The 23,416-nt window shown below is 38.2% G+C and overlaps 1 protein-coding gene across 13 annotated transcripts in view; it reads right to left on the bottom strand.

Moving 5' to 3' along the window:
* The window catches only part of ALPK1 (alpha kinase 1), a 150,230-nt gene that overhangs the window by 113,378 nt on the left and 13,436 nt on the right, over positions 1-23,416 (bottom strand). For 7 of the 13 annotated variants that reach the window (XM_023219960.3, XM_023219950.2, XM_023219961.2 and 4 more), the window contains exons 3-4: positions 20,263-20,981; positions 14,971-15,279 (exon numbers count right to left, since the gene is read on the bottom strand). The exons of 3 other annotated variants lie outside the window; for them this stretch is intronic. The gene's annotated coding sequence lies outside the window, so the exon portion shown is untranslated. The remainder of the gene's footprint in view (positions 1-14,970; positions 15,280-20,262; positions 20,982-23,416) is intronic. 3 more of the 13 variants (XM_023219951.2, XM_023219956.1, XM_023219952.2) reach the window with 2 other exon arrangements.

Raw genomic sequence — 23,416 nt, 5'->3', positions numbered from 1 at the left:
CTGGCTATATCCAACTGAGCCACCAATAGATGATGCGGTGATCCAATTTCAACAAAGTATGGCAAACTAAAAATTATACAACATTGCAGAAAAAGTATTTTTTTTAGTTAAAACAAAGGAAAATTAATGAAGTCCATATTCTAGTGATGACATTCCCTTAATAATGCTTAAATTATTTTTTAAAAGAAAAGTGCTATATTATAAAGAAGACTGATTTTGTTTTTCTTCTCTTGTAGTTAAATTTATAAACAAATAATTGGTTTATAAATTATTTGTAATTTTGAAAATAATTATTGTGTAAAAATTGCTATTGAAGATGTCTGTTACACTATCTAATGTTATTTTACTTAAAGCCCCAATTAGTAAGTTGTCCTATGATTTCAAAGCAAGAGACACTTTAATTTTCATGCCAAAGAAATATATTTCTTCTTATTTGATTATGGACATCTGAACCTCATCATATTATCCTTTTTTGCTTTTACTCCCAGGAAACTCAGAGCCAGGATTTGTGCTCAGATCCAGGGCTGTCCCTCATTTGGATAACCTGTACAAACTATCTAACCCATACCCTTCATTATTTGGTCCATCTTCTTTATCCTTGACTGAAGAGCTCTGGACACACCTGTGTCTCTCATTGTGGGTAATTTCAAATATTTCTGAAGATACATGCAGAGTAAAGAACATTTCTCAGTAGTGCTTCTTATTTAAAGTAGCCATTTTCTCCACAAGCATATGCTAAAGAAGCTTTACAGCACGGTGGAAGGAACTCTGAGTGTGGGGTTAAGTAGGTTTGCCCACTACATAGCAGGTAGTTTTTGCCTGGTCTCCTGAGGTGACCATGAGGTAGATGACCAGTTATAATTGTATCTCTGTTCCTGTGAACCACTTTGGCACTTTCAGAAATTAAATGAAAACTTTGCTAAGAGTTGTCATGCCATCTTCCTTTAATTCTGGCAATATCTATATTCAGGCTGAAATTTATTTATAGTTAATGTAACTCTCTGCTTGTTCTTACATTCCACTCACTTCCAAGGTAAAACATACTCTGAAAGACCTTATGATTTCATTTGCAGCCATCCAGACACTAGCAAATACCTTTCCCAAGAGGTATACATTTTTCTATGACTGCACCACTTTGCAATTTATTAAGCATCTTTTCTGTAGGCTTTTCCTCTTATTCCTTATATTTTTTTTTTTCTGGTTGTCTGTTTAGCATCACTTTCTAATTTAAACAAGGTAGAAAAAAGGTATAGAGTTGGGTAGATTTACAATTATTCAAAATATTTTACTCAAAAACAGTTTTCCTAGGGGAAAAAACATTTGAGTATGAACATACTTAAAAATTAAAATGATGGCCGGACACGGTGGCTCACACCTGAATCCTAGCACTTGGGGAGGCCAAAGTGGATGGATCACCTGAGGTCAGGAGTTCAAGACTGGCCTGGCCAACATGACGAAACCCCATCTCTACTAAAAATACAAAAATTAGCTGGGCATGGTGGCGTGCCTCTGTAATCCCAGCTACTCAGGAAGCTGAGGCAGGAGAATCGCTTGAACCTGGGAGGCAGAGGTTTCAGTGGGCCGAGATCACGCCATTGCACTCCAGCCTGGGTGACAGAGTGAGACTCCCTCTCAAAAGAAAAATGACATAAAATCGTTTATTAATCAAAATTATTTAAAAAGTTATTAGCAAACCATTCAGCTTTTATCTGAAATAAACATATATTTAAACTTATTACTGAACATTTCTGAAAATTCACAGTATAGCAGACTTAAGAGATACTTCACAAATCCTCAAAAGGAAAAAATTATTTGACCACAACTCATAAAAACTCTAAATTATTAATTCAAAATTAAATTTTTTTATTAAGCCACTTGGAAATTTCTTTCTTTTCCTTTCCTTTCCTTTTTTTCTTTCTAAAAACACAGTCTTACTCTGTTACTTAGGCTGGAATGGAATGGCATGATTGTAGCTCACTGTGGCCTCTAACTCCTGGCTCAAATGATCCTCCCACTTCAGCCTCCCAAGTAGCTAGGACTACAGGCACATGCCACCATCCCTGGCTCATTTTTATTTTTTTAAATTTTTGGTAGAGATGGAGTCTCACTACTATTGCCCAGGCTCTCTCAAACTCCTGACCTCAAGCAGTTCTCTTGCATCAGCCTCCCAAAGTGCTGAGCTTACAAGTTTGAGCCACTGCACCCAGCCCAACACTTGGAAGTTTCAATAGCACTCAGAAACCATCTTATTGTCATTTTCCAATACATTTCCAGACTTAATGCAACCAAAACTATGTTTAGATGAAAATTTATAGCTTTATAATCTTTAATAATAAAAGCAAAGAAATATAAAATGTGATTTTTATTTCAAATAAGTAAAAAGAGAGACAAACTGGACAAACTGAAACTTAGGAAGTTGGGGGAATACATAAACATAATTTTTTAAAAAAATAATAATTTATAAAAAGTAGATAAATAGAAAAAGCTAGTTGTTTAAAAAGTCAGTACAGTGGCTTTCAGGAAAATCTAATGAAAAAAAGGATTCTTTTCAGAATGGGAAAAGGAATAAAAACACTGTTATGATTAAGACTTCAGAAGTATAATAAACTATGATGTACAAATCCAATTTTAAAACATGAAAACTTATATGAACTACATTTTCTAGAATAATTTTTAATAGATGGTTAAAACTGGTTGAAGAAAAAAGCAATTTCTAGTTAAGAATAAGTGGAAAAATTTGTCTATTATTGCCAAAAAAGGTACCAGATTCAGATGTGGTTGTAGTCTATTTCCACCAAATTCTTTGGAAATATGTAATTTCTGGGATATTTATATAGCTAATAGAAAAATATAAAAGACATTCCTAGTTCATTTTATAAGGCCAGCATAACACTGTTATTAATACCTGACCAAGACCATGAACAAAAAAGATAACTATAGAAGATGCTGTTGTTGCTCTAAAATATTCACTGCCAACTACATATTTAATAAGAAATGGATTCAAGCTATTTAAGAGGGAGGAAAACTTTAATTATACACTTAAAATGGTTAAATGTTATTATTTGTGAATTATACTTTCATAAAGATGTTGAAAATTATATTCAGCTAAATTTCATTCATTAATTTTTGGTCATCTCAATTTACGAAAGAGGCGAATGACCCAAAGAGATCGAGCAACTTGCTTAGAGTTAAAGCTTTTTTTTAACATGAAAATTAATATTTCCAAATGTAGTTTATGTGTGTCTGTCTTCCCTGGATTCAACACTAAGTGACACCTGTCTGAATCTCATTTTACTCACTCTTTTTTTTTTTTTTTTTTTTTTTTTTTTTATGAGTCTACTTTCCATTGCCCAGGGTACTTCCTTATCTATCTCCACGGTGTGTGGCTGCTCATTTGATTACTTTTCTGCTGGGATCACTAGGTCTAAAAAGAGCAAGTGAAAACCTACACTTTGATTCATTCCTCTGTTCACTCATTCATTCAGATAGTCAACAAATATTTATTGAGTGCCTACTATGTGCCAGACACTATTCTAGGCACTAGGGAAATAGCAGTAAACAAAAGTAGATTTAATCGTTTTGAGAGGTAGATTTCAGCCAAGGGCATGGATTGGTTGGTTGGTTGGTTTTACGTTCGTTTATTTTTTCAGAATGCAAAGCCCCGTGAAAGATTCATGACAGAGGACTTACATACTATAAAAAATAAGCACTTCCCACATCCATTCAGATTGGATAAAGATCCCAAGAACACAAGGGATGAATCAGAGCTGTTGAACCGTGATCCCTCTGTGGAAGCCCTGCACCTGTCCTCCTCAGGAGAAGTCCAAGAAAGCCAAGAATTAATGAGGAAGACCCTTTATTACTGGAATCTGCTTAGATTTAACTAGGTCAAGCTTTCCCTCATTCAGATGAAATGGTATTTTGAGATAGAGATTATACTGTCATTGAAAAATATAAAGAGTTATATTTTGGCCTCCAGATTTTGTGGCTTGAATATTATATCCATTATGCAGGTCTCTCAAAGCTGGTACTCAGAAACTCACCTCACACAGATATTAGTCCCTGTCCTGCCACATTTCCTCAAACAGGATTCCAGTGAGTTTGTTCATTCCTATCCCAAGACGGCTTCAGCTTCTACTTCCTGCTAAGAACATCCAATTCTACTGGAGGACAGGAATCCAACCACCCTCTCACAAAGACATTCATATCTACCTTTTGCAAAATGAAAAGAACCTTGATCATCTGGCTTATCTTGTTCTTTAGAAAAGACTACAGCTCAATGATTAGAATCACAATAAGTGCTGAAAATCAAATGATTGCATTTTCCTGACTCAAAAAGGATCTTAACTTAGGTACTGTGAACCCCTGGAATGTGGTAGGTTGGCAAAAGTTAATCCAAGACCCTTGTTATCCAATCTTTCTTTCTGACTCTAGCAGTAACTGTAAATGAGCAACAATGATCATACAAAACAAAGTAGCCCAGGATTTTTTTCTCATCCAGCTTCCAGCAGAATAATTAGATCCAAAAGAATCCTATAGCACAAGGATTTGGGTCCAACATTGGAAGAGCTTTTGAGTTACCTAGTTTAAAATAATAGGTAAAATTCCTCCTTATTGCAACTTTCCCTTAGATCCCCTGGGATATATATGCCCTACTAATATGCCAAGATTCCTATATAAGAACTAAGCTTTAAAACCACCTTAAAACTTTAAAATCACCTTAAAATTTGATATCCTCATAGTATACACTATCCTAATCAATGTTATTTAGATACTTGCCGTGTTAACATGGCCCTGAAACAAAGCTTCATTTATTGGCAGTATGGATGGGGAAAACCGCTTTTCTTTCTTTCTTTTTTTTTTTTTGAGACAGAGTCTCGCTCTGTCACCCAGGCTGGAGTGCAGTGGTGAAATCTTGGCTCACTGCAATCTCCATCTCCCAGGTTCAAGCGATTCTTGTGGCTCAGCCTCCCAAGCAGCTAGGACTACAGGCGCATGCCACCACACCTGGCTAATTTTTGTATTTTTAGTAGAAATGGGATTTCACCATGTTGGCCAGGTTGGTCTCGAACTCTTGACCTCAAGTGATCCGCCCGCCTTGGCTTCCCAAAGTGCTGGGATTAAAGGCGTGAGCCACTGAGCCCTGCCTGGAAAACTTTTTCTTCAGGAAATTTGTGATATGCATCTAAAGCAGTGCTGAGAGGGAAATTTGTTCTGTATCCTGATCAGGGTGTTTGTTACACAGTTCCATACATTTGTTAAAATTATAAAATAAAGAACAAACAAAATATCAGTGTTGCTGTATGTTAAGTTAAAAAATAAATAAAAATAAAGCCTATTTATGCTGTTTACCAAAAAAAAAAAAAAACACACACATATAAAAAATCCAAAAACAAACAAACAACAAAAACAAAAGGAAAATAAAAAGCATTAAGAAGCTTCATGTTTCTCTTAGGCTGTGTGGCAGAAGTGCCTAAATAGCAGAAGGAGAGTCTGACCAAGTTATACCTACATGAGAATGGACTTACACACCAACAGAATTGTAGAATTCTTTTTTCTAACTTATATCAACAGAAGCTAATGGAATATGTGTGCAAATGGATTCTTAAGTGCTAAATGAAGGAAGAAGAAAGGAATATATCTCCTTTGGGTCAAACATTAATGTGGGTTCATCTACCAGAGACTCTGGTAATTGTGCTAGTTCTGGTAGGTGGGATTGGTTATGACCATTTGTTCAGTTGGTTGGCTGGTACCTGGACTCAGTGTTGACCTATACTAAAGGAAATCAAGCTGTTAGAAATTAGTATAATGTGGATGAAGATATACAGATATTTAGAGATAGAAATATTAGAATGGATTTGTGAGGGTGATCTGCTCACTCAACCCCATAGTGTATCACTCCTAATTACGTTCCAGGGATAGTCCTAGTACCAAGGCATTACAAAACATATTAGTAAGAAAGCACACATCACTAAAGAGCAAGATGGCAACTATACTTTGTAATCTGGGGATGAAAGTAGAAATGTGTTCCATGATATACTCTCTTTAGAATTGAAAGGATATTGGAGAGGCATAAACCAAGAGGCAAGGTGGGCATAATTACGTGGGGCCAGATCAGTAATCAGAATGGTTTGATCTGCAAGGACCTTTAGCTTCAGCTTTAATATATGGGCAGTATACTAAGGTTTTACTCCATCTATGTATTATAATTGAAAATCCTAAGCCTGGCAAATAGAAGTGTGGCTTGAGGGACCACAGTCTCACAGTCTCTTACTTCCCAGAACTGAGTTGGTTCATAGACCCAAAGCCCCTTGCATCAAATGGAGGCTGGGAACCCTTGAAGCCAAGTTCTTTGAAACTGCATCTCAAGGCTTCCTTTTAGTATTCACCAAAGTGATCTGTAGTAATTCACTAGGGTAAATGTACAATGGAGAAACTAAAATAGTTAGATGTTTTCGGGATTATTGGAATTGTCTCTGAGCTATAGCCTAGGGACGTATAATACCACTACAATCGAACCATCAGAAGGAAAGCTTAAGAGGGTTGGGTGATAAATGGAATATTGGATGAAATCTATCTCAGTGTATTCATTCTAGGTCCAAGCATTCATCCTGTATTTATTTTCCAAGTTCCTATATGTAGAATTAGAGAAGACCTTACTCAGCACGTGGCAGAATTCCTACATTGGCTCCCTGACTGTACTGTGTCATAACCTAATATTCAGGGACCTTGATCATTTCACCATTTCATAGGACATCGACCATAGCCATGTAATTGATGGCAACCAGTCAATGAATCTGCTGAGCATAAATTAGCGAATATACAAGATGCCTTGGTAAGGCTTACATGTGACTAAGGATAAGAGAAAAATTCCATAAAAGTTCAGAGATCTACTAGCTCACTGATGTTTCTGGGGGTCTAGAGATCTGGAGTATATTGAGATATCCCCTTCAAATTGTGAAAGTCAGTTTGCTGTACCTTCTTGCATCCAGTTCTAGGAAGAAAGAGGCACAAATATTTGGTAGACTTTCAGTATTACACAGACAAATTAACTGGTATTCTTCCTTCCTCCTTATTGATAAACCATAGGCTTTATATTTAAGGAAGGTCCCAAACAAAAGAACATTCTTTTGCCAGTTCAGTTTAAAGAATAAACCTCTCTTGCCACTTAGCCCTTGGGACTGTAGAGTGAGTGACTGTGGCAAATCAGGATGCCATATTGATCCTATGGAACTCCTGAATAAGATTATCATAGTACAGACCCCAGACTTGAGGGTAAAGTCATATCTCTTTGGCAAATATCTATTTTCCTTGAGAAACCTCACCTAGTGGTTGTTATTTGGTACTGTTAGAGATTGAGTGTCTAGACATAGGAAATCAACTGATTATGTATGAGACCTGAGCTACCCATCTGAATCAGATGCGACTTGATTGACCTATTTGAAAATTTAGATGTGCATAGCAGCTCTCCATAATCAAGTTGAAGAGGCATATACAAGATCAGACTTAAGCAACTGCTAAAGGCATAAGAGAGTTTCACGAGCAAGTGGCTCAAACTCTCCTGCTAGTCTTGCTGTGATGCCACATCTCCTTAGACCCACATATACAGTGTCATGGGGATTTCTCTATGGACAGGACAGAAAATGTCCAAGGCTGATTTACTGATGTTTATGTATAATACACTGTCATACATAAACTGATATAGCGTTGGAGCTCTCCTCACTGTCAGCCATGAAAAACAAGTGAGAAGATAAATCCTCCCAATAAATAGACTTTAAGTGTTAACTCAAATTGTATACTTTGCCTACAAGGAAAGACAATCACAGTGCAATTCAAAGACAGAGCTGAAAGGTTGTGTTAGATGATGAGGAAATTGAAAGGAACAAGGTTGAAGGATAATGACAAGGAGGTTTAGGGTAGAGATACACGTATGGATATGGATGGACCTCACAGAATGCGTTTATGATATCAGGATACTTGTGCCCCATGTAAATGTCCACCAAAGGGCTCCCACTACAGAAGACACCCTCTCAATAATCAGCTGGCAAAAGACCAGTACCACACATGTCAGTTTTCCTGTCTCCCTACTCTCACTATTGTTCCTCAATGAGTTCAAGAGAAAAGTAGCCATGGTGACAAAGATGGAGGTTATTATGCATGGACTCAACCACATGAAGTTCCCCTCACCACAGCAGATCTGACTACCACCATCATCAAATGCTTGAAACGCCAGCATAGTGAGCCCTTCATTTAGCTCTAATCCCGAGGGATGAGGGTGGAACAGCTAACCTCCTGTTGGCTGTTCATAGTTAACCTCTTTCATCTTGGATTTGTAGCAATTTTTCTCCCTGGAATGGACATTTGTTCTGGATGTAGGTTTGGCTCCCTTGCTGTGCTTCTCTTAACAATACTGTCTGTGGACTTGCTGAAAGCTTAATTCACCCACATTAGTCCATACAACACTGCCTCTGGCCAAGGATGCTATAGGACAGGGCATTTCCCACAGGATTCATTGGTCATACCATAACCCTGGAGCAGCTGGTCTTATAGAGCAAAGCAATAATCTATTACATATTCCGTTTTAGAGCCAGCTGGAAGACATGAGGCACGAATACTGGTGTAGAGAAAATGGTATATTCTCTGAATCAATAACCAATATATGGTGTTGTTTCACCCAAGGACAGGTCACATGGGTCCAGGAATCAAGGGGAAGAAGTGAAACTGGAACCTCTCACATCACTGGGAGTGCTAGATTTAGTAAATTATAACTCTAGCCTTTTAACCAGTTGCAAAAACAAGGACGGTTGCCAGTATTCGTATTTCCCTGTTTGTGTGGTAGTGCATATGTTCATACCTTAACCCATTTCTTTTTTCTCCTCTCCCTGTTGTCTATTAATTTATACAGGCTACAATGGTGGTGACTACCTTTATAGCTTAGTCTGTGAATGACATGTAGGTACTTTTATAAAGCTGTTGCCAAATGTCTCCTTTCTCTTAAGTGTTCATGCAGTAAATTCTTCCCGGAATTAAGTTTCAAAAATAAGTCTGCACTTATGGATGAACTTACACACACCCCTTTACTGACTGATGAAACCAGCTTGTTCCTCTTTGACTTGGTTGTCTGGAGGCTGAGAACTTTCTGTAAGCTCTATTGTATGATTCATTCAACACAGGTTTCCAGGACCCACGTTGCTTTCTTCATTTATTCTAAATGGTTTCTGCTCAGCGTTTTTCAATTTAACTTTTCCTTACATTGGATTTTTGTACATTTTAGTAGTGCATGTCACTTCAATTCCTTTTCATATGTACTTAAGTAAATACGGAAGTAAATAAATAAACTGAGCCTTTAGTGAAGTAGTTTGTGGCTTCCCCTTAGCAGGTCGGTCACACAGTAGCCTGTTCATTCAACCAGTATTTATTAAGTGCTTACCATGTACAGACATGACAGGCCTATACCCGCCATCCTTGCGCATGTCTTCATGTCCTTGACCATTGCTGTGATTTCATGTCAGAGGCCCCATTGTCAGCCTCATGAGCAATGCCATGCATGGGGTGATATATTGCTGCTCTTATTCGGACTGTCGTCCAGAGACTATTTCTGATTGTTCCTCACTCCCATCCCCTGAAGTCTACCTTCTACTAATGACTGCCTTTAAATCCAAATCCACTCTTAGATAACATCTTATAATTTCTGAATTCTCCAATAACTTTTACACTTTCATATTTTAGGTTAACTGCAACCTTATGGCTTTTAGAAGCTGCCCCAAAACCAAAATGGCCTCATCCTGAGAGCCAAGGGCTTTGTTTTGAAATAAAAAAGTGAAATACGTGGGTCTGGGCAGGGGTAATGTTCTCAGTGAACATAAACATTGTAGTTTCTGGAAAGATGTGTTCTTTACTGGCAATAGTGAACTAGCATTTCAGTTATAAGTCAGTCTCTTCAGAGTTTGATTGGTAAAAATAAATGGATTGGACTGGGCACAGTCTACTCAGCTTTTCTTTTTCTATTGTTTAGGAATACTGTTTGTCTAATATGGGTACAATTCTCCATAAGTGCTTGGATTATTTTCCTCTTTTTCTCCCTAAACTGATTTTTCCTCTTTCCTGCCTTCTTGTTCTTCCCAAGCATGTATATTTATTCTTTCATTCATTCAACATTTTCGTAAGTACCTACTATGTGCCAGCACTCCACGATGTGAAGGGTAAAAGGATGAAAACGGCACAGTCTCTGGACTCTAGAAGCCCACATCTGTGGGGTGGCCAATGTGTAGAAAATGATTACAGCCTTGTGATAAACGACAGAGCAGAGGCACCGTGGAAGCCTAGCGATGTCCCTTCACCTGACGCACAAGCTGCGAGGCTCTCTGGGGATAATGACCCTGCTTTCTAATGTAGCACAGAGTCATCAATCTATCATGTTGGGTGAGATGCTGGGCTCTTTCACAGCTGAAAGAACCAACAAAACATCCCAGGCCACCGCATGAGCAGGCACAGTTTTGGAAGTCACACTAATTTTCCCACAAATCCACATATATGCAATTGTGACCCGGGATGGTAAAACTAGTACTCCAAAGTAGAATTTTAAGGAAAAAAATTCATACTTCTCACGTAAGGCACAGAGATTACATGAAAGTATTAAAGAGCTTTCTTAGGAGTCCTGAATGCCTGGTGTGGCACTCCAGAAGTCTCTGTCAGCCAGTGAAATGATGTCAATAAAGGATGGTAATTGGTCCCTAAAGCATTGCCTTGGGGAGTGTGAAGAACAAATACTCAACAGTGGCAACAAGCGAGCAAGGGAGGGTATAATTATTTATCTAGATCAAAAGATGTGGATACTTTGGACATGTAGGATGCAGTCAGATAATTAAGTAGTGTTACGTATGCATTTCTGCACTCCCCAAGAGACTTCCAGGAAAGCTCTTTACCTTCCCCGTTTGATACTTCTTGCTCTTGTATCAATGACTAGCAGCCAGTGTGAACAGAGCCAAAACCTTTCTACCAGCAGCTAATGCAGTCTAGTCCCGCAACAGTGGGCATGACTGCGAGTGGGCTCTTGTCCACAGACAGAAGGAACCTGGTGTGTCAGCAAAGAATCTTTGGGCCTGTGGTCATAAACAGAACTTATTAATGTATTGACTTTACTTAGTCCTCTCGTCAACAAAACAAAAACCACTGCTTTCTTTTTTAGAGTTATTGCTTAGCATTCCCCCTATCCAAGTTCGCCATCTACAGGTCATATCATTTACAAATTGCTTTTAAGGTCTTCAGAAGATTGCATATGAGAATTCACGTGTGCCTCCTATTCAGGGAGTTGGTACCACTAATTCTTGATTGATGCCACAACTGATGGCTATTACTGCATAACTACGCTCTTGTTAGATATTGACTGCACTCTTCTTTAACGTTACCACCCAGGGATTTAGGGTAAAAAGGTAATAGTGAAAAAAGTGTATGTTTTAGTGCATATTTCTTAACTCGTTAGAAAAATTCACTCTCTTTTGGTTAACATAAAAGCATCAGTTTATTAAAGATCACAGAGCTTGTTAGTAAGTTGCAGAGTTGGTGTTGGAATGCAGATCTGTCTCACTTCAAACCTGCACTGTGAACAAATTCATCATACTGTCTCTGAATATTTTATTTTTCTATATTTCAAACCTAGAATGACTGCCTATGGCTTTTCAACTACCCTCTCCCCCTCACTTTGAAATATACTCTCCTGGGCAGGGGGCATCTCCCTACTGCTTCAGTGAGCAGGAAAGGGTGACCCTTCTTGCTCTACTGCACAGTGACTCAGAATACAGGCAGAAATGCAGAGAAGTCTCCTGCACCACCACGTTAGTCCAGCAGCGCTCCAGAAGTCCAAGGTGAAACTGTAACCCGCTCCTCCTCTTCCTGGAGCTTAACTTGGCAAGTGCCTCCTGATCAGACCTCTATTCATTTGGAGTCCTCCTTATGGGCTCTAAACGAATCCCTGTTCAATCAGCAATGCCTAGATTTATGTACACAGAGGGGCTGAGGCCTGCTCTGCAAAAGCATCCTCAAGTTGGAGTTACTGTCATATTTTTCTTCAGAGGTTGCCTTTTAAGAAGACCATCATCCAGCCTGGGTGGCAGAGCAAGACTCCGTCTCAATAAAAAAAAAAAAAAAAAAGAAGACCATCAAGAAATTAAAGACACCCAAACTAGTTTTGGCATAAAGGGGAATGTATTGGTGGACATGAGGACAGGAAATGCAGACAGTCCTCATGTGGAATTAGAACAAGGAAACGGAAAGCTGTTAGTGCAAGGCTGCCTCTCTTTCTTTCTCTCTCTCCACAGTCTGATTTATTCATTCCATAAAGACTTGAATGCCTACCATGTGTCAGGCACCATGCTAGGTAGGTGGGGCAAGAGTACCTACAGAGGTAAACGAAACAGACAAGGTCCACTTCATCTCTCCCTATAGACCATCTTCATCTGATCCATTTACGATGGCTTTGCATGACCTCTCAACTCAAGCATTTAACAGAAACTAACTCAGTTGCAGCGTCCTTAGTTTAAAGATAAAATCTTAGCACAATGCATGGCTTGTTCCTTCCAGCATTTAATCAGGTGTACAACAAAGGGGCTTGTAGCAGGGAGGTTTGCATGGACAATCTCAATAGTCAGGGAAAAATAAATTATGTAAAAATGGGATTATAAATTATGCTACTACAAAGACACATGCACACGTATGTTTATTGCGGCACTATTCACAATAGCAAAGACTTGGAATCAACCCAAATGTCCATCAGTGACAGACTGGATTAAGAAAATGTGGCACATATACACCATGGAATACTATGCAGCCATAAAAAAGGATGAGTTTGCGTCCTTTGTAGGGACATGGATGCAGCTGGAAACCATCATTCTTAGCAAACTATCACAAGAAGAGAAAACCAAACACCGCATGTTCTCACTCATAGGCGGGAACTGAACAATGAGCTCACTTGGACTCGGGAAGGGGAACATCACACACTGGGGCCTATCATGGGGAGGGGGGAGGGGGGAGGGATTGCATTGGGGAGTTATACCTGATATAAATGATGAATTGATGGGTGCTGACGAGTTGATGGGTGCAGCACACCAACATGGCACATGTATACATATGTAACAAACCTGCACGTTATGCACATGTACCCTAGAACTTAAAGTATAATAAAAATAAATAAATAAATAAATAAATAAATAAGAAACAAATAAAAAAAAGATGGGGTGTTGGGAAGGAGAAACTGACTGGTGAAAGAAATGATGATCATCTCTACTGCGAAGACTTTCAAAGATAAAGGGATGATGAAGGTTTCCATAAACTTGAGGAAAGAAGAGGAAAGAGCCCTAGGAAGGCCAGGCACTCATGGTGAGGTAGGAAAGGCTTTGATGGCTCATCCAGAGACACCCGTTTGAGTGTGAGGGGAGACTTTGAGTAAGGCACTGCTTGCTTACACAGCCTCTCACCCAGGGCCTTAGGGAAGCCTGGGTGAAGTCCCTTGGGACGCTAGAAGGGAGCGGAGAGAAGAGGGGACTTACAAATCTTAAAAACAAGGCCTTCCCTGGAGTGCCTGAAAAACTCATAGTTGCTTAAAAGCTCAAATTATTTAAGGTTGCCTGAAACATTTGTGAACCCTGGAGGCAATCAATCTCCAATTATGAGAGCAGCAGATGGAGAGCAGTGATACTACAGCAGTGGCTCATGAAGACTGGAAGGCATCCAGGAAAAAGGGGGCAGGGAGGCTAAAAGTTGAGATGTGCGATAACAAAACTCTGTATGATTGCCCCTTAAGTTTTATAGACATGACTACTGTGGTCCGGAGAAGGAGTATTTACAATCATCAATGTAAATGTGAACTCTACTCACGAGTCTGGACTTTGAACTTGAATGTCCTAAATATGCCTCAAGTCCCTCATTTCTAATACCATCACAAAATGTTTCAGCTTAACTCCTGCCCTTCAAGGGAACCTTCAGAGGATACAATATTCATTTGCTTAAACTATACATTTCTAAGGAAGTGTTTAAGTCTGACCAAATTTATTCATATGATCTACTTTGATTTGTAGTTCAATTTACAATTTTGGGGAAAAAGTCATGGCTGGTAAATGGGAATAGTGTCTAAAGTTTTCAAAGAAATTTGGTCCATGCCAAAAGGCTACATATATAAAGAGCTGTGATTACTGTAATGCTGATTTAGGGAGACAGGTGCATTACCTTAGGTAATTTGAACTTCATCAGTGATTACTTTGTATAGTGAGTCCTAGATTCATTTTCCATGAAGTAATGTGCTTAGGTATTTTATTATAAAGCCAAGTAGTCTACAGTGTCTTAGCTTTTGTTATGCTTCTGATTTTTCCTCCTTATCAGGTCTGAAATTTGAAACTATTCCCTCAAGGGATTCACTCTATTTGCCTTTTTTTTTTTTTTTTTTTTTTTTTTTTGGTTACTCAGTGTCTCTCCTTCTTCTCATTAATTAATTAATTTGCTTCAACAAATATTTATTGAACCCCTCTGATGTTCCAGGGTAACCAAAATTCTTACTTTCACAGAATAGTTTTGGGACAGACAATCTACCACGAGCTCTGGGAATCTCTGCAAGTTCTTGCAGTGTCTGTCAAGAATGAGAGATCAGGTCTGGTGCAGTAGCTAACACCTATAATTCCAACATTTTGGGAGGCTAAGGCAGGATGATCATTTGAAGTCATGAGTTTGAAACTAGCCTGGGCATACAGTGAGACTCTCATTGCTATAAAATAAAAATAAAAATATTAGCCTGTAGTGGTGGCGCATACTTGTAGTCTTAGCTCCTCAGGATGCTGAGAGGAAGGATTTTTTTGGGTCCAAGAGTTTGAAGTTGCAGTGAATTATGATTGTGCCACTGCACTCCATCCAGGGCAATAGAGTTAGACCCTGTTTGAAAACAACAACAACAAACAAAAACCCACCAGGCCAACCTCTCCTTACCTGGGAATTTATTAGAATTTGCAGCATCTTTGAGGAATGAGGTCATGTCTCTCACTGGGACAAAGAGCAGGCTTTTTGTAAAAGCAGTGGCTCTCTCTATTGCATTCCTTGACTGCAATAGAGACAAACCCACTGACTGCATGCACGGCATCCATTGGCCCACTCACTACTACTCCAGTGGGACTTGGAGGACATGAGGAGCAGATGTCAGCATGATGTTCATGCTGCTTGATATACTATGGGTACTAAAACCCTTTGTCTCTGACCCAGGAGTTTCATGTCTTCTGCCAATATCCATGAAATATCAGGCTATATAAGAAGAGTAAAAACTTATTAGGAGAGTAAAAGCAAATTACAGACCTTGACAAACTTAATCTTTCCAAGAATTGCATCACTCCTAGATGAGCCTCTCACAGAGTACAATTCTATGTAATTTCCTAAATATTCATCTTCACTGAAATAGGATAAAGGAAAAAATGGCAACTTTATTTGACATACATTTATTTTTTGTGTGTTCTATGTTGTCCAAAATGTATAGCCTGCGTATTACCAATTCCATGCTCTTCAAAAAAACCAAATTCTTAAAGATTAAGATTTGTGGCAATTTGCTTCCAATAATGCAAATTAACCAAAATTTTCTGGATATCTGCTATGTGCCAGGATCTGTAAGGCGATATGAGGATGAATTAGACACAGTTCTAGAACTTTAGGGCTCAGCATTTACTAGAGATGACAGACAGAAATATGTCTGAAATAAAAGACTGAATCTACTCAGATATAGTTAAATTCCAAGCAAAGAATAGGCAAAGAATGATTGTGATTTGTAGTTTAATTTAGCATTTTGAGGGAAAAAATAGTGTTTTTTTTTTTTTTCAGGGAAAGGAGGTTCAATTAAGTTACGCTTTGTTTAGAAGACTGACTAGGACATTGAAAGATGGGTAGGACTCCAGCCAGTGGAAGTGAAAGGGGTAGGGTCTGAGGAGCAGAGGTGGATGGCGGTGTGAAGAGATGCACATCAGGCAGGTGTGGTGAGACGTGGGGCAGAGCAACAGCAAAGACACAGAGGGACCTTGCAGAGAGTGACTGGGGTCAGCAGGAAGTCCAGGTTCTCAGGGGTGGCTGTGGCTGGGTTGATGACTGACACAGACTTTAATCAAGTTTAGGTGCTCAGGGAGCTGTGGGGCATTTTAACAACACTTTAAGTTGACAAAGTACTTTATTGCTGTATAGCAACTACTCAAATACTCTTTAGTAATGTTATTTCCATGAATTTGTTAATTTTACCTTATCTATTTTATTTATTTTTTAAAGGAAATAAATGGCATAAGTGGGTATTAAGAATTTAAGTTGTTCTTGAGTCCTATTTCAATTTCACTTAATTTCCCCTTTTTGACTTGAGGCCAAACTCATTGATCGGGGGCCCTGTAGTAGATTGATTTCTATTTTTTGTTTTTCTCCACTGTAACAAATGAATTAATTATGCAGCTTTGTTTAATATCTGTCTTCCTCACTATAATTTAAACTCCAAGAAGGCAGGAAATGAGTTTGTTGTGTTCCCTTCTATAACCTCAGTACCTTGAATTACTCCTAGCACATAGTAGGTGCTCAAAAAATTGCTGTTGCTGTTAAATGTTTATAAAAGCAGATAGATGCAAGCTAAATTCGGGTAACCTATCTTGTTGATTAAGCCTATGCATTGCTTACTGTTGATGAGTTCCAAATATTCTTTTTTATTTCAGGGATGTCTGTAGTGTTCAAAGAGGGTAAGATGCCTTTTGTCATCTCTAAAGTATTAAATTCTCTGCCTACACTCTTGAAGTGACAAGAACAACATGCTTAATTTTAACTGATACTCTTATCTCTTTGAAATAATGTAAAATTTTTAGAATATCTCTTAAGGTTGATTCTCATCAGTCTTACCAGAAATTTCCACAAAATTTGCTTTATAAGTACCTTATCAGATTATCTGAAAATTCTGTGACAATGCTTATGTCAAAGCTTCTGGCCCATAAAATAATCCAATTTGGGTGTTAATGAGGATGCCAGCACCAACAAATGTTTGCCGTCATTCACATCAACCCCCATCTTGGCGGTTTTCTGCAATTTCTGACAGTAAGTTGGTTCTTCTTTCTAGTGCCTCACTGCCGCCCTCTACTGGTGGCACTTATCAGTACAGGTATAAGCAATTTCACTTTTAACTAGTATGTTTATACTTGTTAATGAAAACAAATGTGACACTCTACAGAACAGAACAGGTCTAAATAAATTAGAAGACTTAGTAATGGCCTGGAAAAATGGAAAATTTTGTGGAACATTAAAATAGCAGTGCAGATTATTCAACTGACAAATACTCATATTTGAATTTCATTTCAGCAAAGATCCATTCATCTTTTTGAATTTTGTCTTATGAAAAAACTCACTAATCCACTGTCCCAAAATCTATGATGTTTCGATATAGCAGTGATTAAAATTATAGTTATATGCAAATACATGGAAATTAAATAACCTGCTTCTGAATGATTGTTGGGTCAACAATAAAATCAAGGTGGAAATTTAAAAATTATTTGAACAAAATGATAACAGTGACACAACCTACAAAACCTCTGGGATTCAGCAAAGGCAGTGCTAAGAGGAAAGTTCATAGCATTAAATGCCTACATCAAAACGTCTAAAAGAACACAAATAGACAATCTAAGGTCATACTTGAAGGAGCTAGAGAAACAAGAACAAACCAAATCCAAACCCAGCAGAAGAAAAGAAATAACCAAGATCAGAGCAGAACTAAATAAAATTGAAACAAAAAATACAAAAGATAAATGAAATGAAAAGCTGGTTCTTTGAAAAGTTAAATAAAATTGATAGACCATTAGTGAGATTGACCAAGAAAAGAAAAGAGAAGATTCAAGTAAGTTCAATTAGAAAATAAAGGGTGATATTGGCCGGGCGTGGTGGCTTACACCTGTAATCCCGGCACTTTGGGAGGCCAAGGCGGGTGGATCACAAGGTCAGGAGATTGAGACCATCCTGGCTAACACAGTGAAACCCCGTCTGCTAAAAACACAAAAAAATTAGCCGGGCGTGGTGACAGGCGCCTGTAGTCCCAGCTACTTGGGAGGCTGAGGCAGGAGAATGGCGTGAACCCAGGAGGCGGAGCTTGCCGTGAGCCCAGATCGCGCCACTGCACTCCAGCCTGGGTAACAGAGTGAGACTCTGTTTAAAAAAAAAAAAGAAGTGAGTGATATTACAACCAATATCACAGAAATACAAAAGATCATTCAAGGCTACTGAACACCTTTATGCACATGGACTAGAAAATCTAGAGGAAATTAACAACTTTCTGGAAATATACAACCCTCCTAGATTAAACCAGGAAGAAATAGAAACTCTGAACAGACCAATAACAGTAAGTGAGATTGAAATGGTAACTAAAAAGTTACCAACAAAAAAAGTTCAGGACCAGATGAATTCACAGCTGAATTATATCAGACATTTAAAGACGAATGGTACCAATCCTATTGAAACTGTTCCAAAAGATAAAGAGAGAATCCTTCCTAAATCATTCTATGAAGTCAGTATCGCCCTAATATCAAAACCAGGAAAGGACATAACAAAAAAAGAAAACTACAGGCCAATATTCCTGATGAACATAGATGCAAAAATCCTGAACAAAATACTAGCTAACAGAATCCAACAGCATATAAAAAAGATAATCAACCATGATCAGGTGGGTTTCATACCGGGATGCAGGGATGGCTTAACATCTGCAAGGCAATAAATGTGATACACCACATAAACAGAATTAAAAATAAAAATAACATGATCACCTCGATAGATGCAGAAAAAGCATTTGACAAAATCCAGCATCTCTTTACAATTAAAACCCTCAACAAAATTGGCATAGAAGGGGCATATCATAAGGTAATAAACGCCATTCATGACAAACCCATAGTCAACATTATACCAAACGGGGAAAAGATGAAAGCATTCCCCCTGAGAAATGGAACAAGACAAGGATGCCCACTTTCACAACTTCTTTTTTTTTTTTTTTTTTTTGAGACGGAGTCTTGCTCTGTCACCCAGGCTGGAGCGCAGTGGCCGGATCTCAGCTCACTGCAAGCTCCGCCTGCCGGGTTTATGCCATTCTCCTGCCTCAGCCTCCCGAGCAGCTGGGACTACAGGCACGCACCACCTCACCCGGCTAGTTTTTTGTATTTTTTTTTTAGTAGAGACAGGTTTTCACTGTGTTAGCCAGGATGGTCTCGATCTCCTGACCTCGTGATCCACCCATCTCGGCCTCCCAAAGTGCTGGGATTACAGGCTTAAGCCACCGCGCCCGGCCCACTTTCACAACTTCTATTCAACATAGCACTGGAAGTCCTAGCCAGAGCAATTGGATAAGAGAAGGAAATAAAGGGCATCCAAATTGGTAATGAGGAAGTCAAACTGTCACTGTTAGCTGACGACATGATCATATACCTAGAAAACCTTAAGGACTCATCCAAAAAGCTCCTAGAACTGTAAAGTTAAGTTTCAGGATACAAAATTAATGTACACAAATCAGTAGTAAAGTTTTAATTAAGTAAAGTTTCAGGATACAAAATTAATGTACACAAATCTGTAGCTCTGCTATAAACCAACAGTGACCAAGCTGAGATTCAAATCAAGAACTCAACCCCTTTTAAAATAGCTGCAAAAAAATAAAATACTTAGGAATATACTTAACCAAGGAAGTGAAAAACCTCTACAAGGAAAATTACAAAACACTGCTGAAAGAAATTATAGATGACACAAACAAATGGAAACACATCCCATGCTCATGGATGGATAGAATCAGTATTGTGAAAATAAGCATACTGCCAAAAGCAATCTACAAATTCAATGCAATTCCCATCAAAGTACCACCATCATTTTTCACAGAATTAGAAAAAAATAATTCTAAAGTTCATATGGAACCAGAAAAGAGCTAGCACAGTCAAAGCAAGACTAAGCAAAAAGAACAAATCTGGAGACATCACACTTCCTGATTTCAAACTATACTATAAGGCCATAGTCACAAAACAGCATGGTATTGGTATAAAAGTAGTCATGTAGTTATTTTAGAGTGACTAAATATATAAGAGAAATACTGATAATGCAAAAGAGCCTTATCTATTAAATGCACCATGGGTCCATAACTTTCAAACAATGCTGGTTCTGAACATGTACATGACCCCAAAGTCTTTGGTCATGTTCTCTTGTCTCCTTCCTTACTCTCAGCACACACCCTACAGGCAACAAAGCTGCCAACCTCACCTCATAAATATGGTCTTTGCTTCTCAGTCTGTCTTCTTGCTGCCTGTTTCAGGCTTTCTCTCTCTTTAGTTTGGACCACTAGCTTCCAGGCTGGTCTTCCTGCCACTTGTCTCTTTCCCAGTTCCCATTGTTTATGCTTCGTGTGCTGCCCAGATAGGTTTTTAGAAAGCAGAACTGACTGTGTTACTTTCCTACTTAGAAACTCCTGGTACATTGTTGCCTATAGTATGAAACCCAAACTCCTGAACTTGGCGTGGAGGGTCCAAGCTGCCATATTCAGCACTACCTGCCATCAGTGTAGCTTCTGCCACTGTGAACTTGCCCTTAGTACTCTGGAATGGTGACCCCAGGACTCTGTTTTCAACTCTATGGCAGATTCTGACATCATGCTTTGTCATAATTCAGTTACTTAACTGTTTCCCAGTAGACTGTGACTCCTGTGGATGACCACAGTGTCTCACTCATTTTTTTCATTTCAGTGTCTCATCTCATGCTGTGACCAGCACACTGTAGAAGTTGTTAATGGACACATAAATGAATGAATGAATGAAAGTTCCTCTCCCCATTTTTATCTAATAAACTCATCAGTTTTCAAGTCTTAGGTTATAAAGATGCTTCTCTAAAGACTTTCTTGACTCTAATAAGGCAGAATTCATTGCTGTCATGGTAGTTGCATATACTCCAGTCTTCCGTGTTAGGTCCTAAGCGACAAAAGCAACCTGGAGGAGTGAAAAGGATATGAGCTTTAGAGGCAAATGACCCTGGGCTAATCACTTAGCCTTGACACTCACTATCTGTGTCACCTTCAATAAGTAGCTCAGCTTTTCTAAAATGAATATTCATTTCCTCATCTTTAAACGGAGTTAACACCACTTCCTCATAGGACTGAGGTAAAGATTAAATAAGCAAGTAAAAACTCATGACACATGAAAATTTCATTAAATTTCAGCATTTACTTCCTTCCCCTGGGATGAAGACCCTATTTAATTTATACCTAGGTTCCCAGAACTTCAGAAACTATAGAAATTCAGTAAATGTTTGGTAAGTAAATAAATGATTCCCAGAGTTGTAGTTAGTCAAAAGCAGTGTAAGTATATACTTTAAAAAGGTCTTTTAAACTATACAATTGTTTATTAATTCCTTTCTACTCAGTATAAATATCACTTCCTAATACTCTGAAATGTCTTGAATCAAATTCTTCTCATTTTAATGATTATCGTATCTAAAGTATACACACGTCTTGTGGTTTGAGGCATATTTTCAGACCTTTCAATTACACTTCGATTTGTACATTTCCTTTATGTCACTGTAAAGTATGTTTGTGAAGTGTTTGAATAATAAGTAATATTTATTCTGTGATGGTATATATATCATAATTTTAAGTAAGACAAAGCAAAATATAAAATTGTTCGTACAGTGTAATAGCAACTCTGTAAAAAATCATCAAAAACCATGGACATTTTCTTCCAGAAGTAGAAAAATCCATCCTAACATTTATATAGAATCTCAAGGGACTTTGAATAGCTAAAACAATTTTGAAAAAAAGGAAAATTGGAAGACTTACACTTCCTGATTTCAAAACTTACAATGAAGCTATAGTAATCCAAACAGTAATATAGACCATCGATGTATAAGAAGCCCAGAAATAAATCATCATATATAGGGTCACATGATTTCCAACAAACGTGCCAAGACCATCCAATGAGGAAAGAATAGTTTTTTTTCAACAAATGCTATTGGGAAAACTATATCCACATACAGAAGAATGAAGTGGGGCCCTTACTTTACAACACTACCTACAAAAATTAATCTCAAAATGGATCAAAGACCCAAATGTAAGAGTTAAAACTAGAAAACTCTTAGAGTAATACATAGGAGGAAGTCTTCATGAAATAGGGTTTGGTAATGATTTTTTTTATATGACATGGAAAGCACAGGCAACAAAAGAAATAATAGATAAATTAGACTACATCAAAATTAAAAGCTTTGGGCGTCAAAGGCACAATCAGCAGAGTGAAAAGGAAACTTAGGAAATGAGAACAAATATTTGCAAATCATGTAGCTGACAATGAGTTAATATCCAGAGTATATAAAGAACAACTGTAACTCAACAGCAACAAAAAAATCCAATTTAAAAATGGGCAGAGCGTTAGCATTTGAAAGAACAATTTTGTGTACTTAAAGCTCAGTTAATTTGGATCTGTTATTTGATTCATCCATTAAAGTTTTTTGTTGTTGTTTAAAGTGCTTATCAGCATAATGATAAATGTCATGCACATTTGTGAAGAAACATCCTTTTTGGTCCCTTTTGGGAATGGCAGGCACTCCTTGATCTTTATGAATGACAGGTTACTGTTTTACCTTACTTTACGTAGTGGAATAAAGCAGACAAAGCTTGAAAAAAATGGGCAAAGTTTGAATAGACATTTCTCCAAAGAAGATACACAAATGGCAATAAGTACAGAAAAGCCTCCAACATCACTAATCATTACAGAAATGCAGAGCAAAAGCACAATGAGATACTACCTCACACCCATTAAGATGGCTACCATGAAAAAAAAGCAGAAAATAACATGTTGGAAAGGTTGTGGAGAAATCAGAACTCTTGTGCACTATTGACAGGGTGTCACTGTATGGCAGTTCCTCAGAATGTTAAAAATAGAATTAGCATATGATCTAGGAATTTCACTCCAAATACACCCAAAAGAATTGAAAGCAGGAACTCAAGGAGATATTTGTATACCCACGTCCATTACATGATCAGTAATAGCCAAAATATGGAAGCAGTCCACTGAATGGATGAATGGAGAAACCAAATTGGTATGTACATGCAATAAAATATTATTCCACCTTAAAAAGGAAGGCAATTCTGACATATGGATGAACATTGAGGACATTATGCTGAGTGAAGGAAGCCAGGCACAAGAGGACAAATACAGCATGATATCACTTATATGAAGTACCTAGAGTGGTCACATTGATAGCCACAAAAAAGGAGAATGGTGTTTGCCAGGGGCTGGGGAAGACTGAAATGGGAGTTATTGTTTCCTGGGTGCAGAGTTTCAAATTTGTGAGACAAAAGAGAGTTCTGGCCGGGCGCGGTGGCTCAAGCCTGTAATCCTAGCACTTTGGGAGGCCGAGACGGGCGGATCAC

This window comes from Piliocolobus tephrosceles, chromosome 3, assembly GCF_002776525.5.
Source record: "Piliocolobus tephrosceles isolate RC106 chromosome 3, ASM277652v3, whole genome shotgun sequence".
NCBI lineage: Eukaryota > Metazoa > Chordata > Mammalia > Primates > Cercopithecidae > Piliocolobus > Piliocolobus tephrosceles.
Note: the sequence above shows the minus strand (reverse complement) of the source record. Positions and strands in the feature narration are given on the sequence as shown.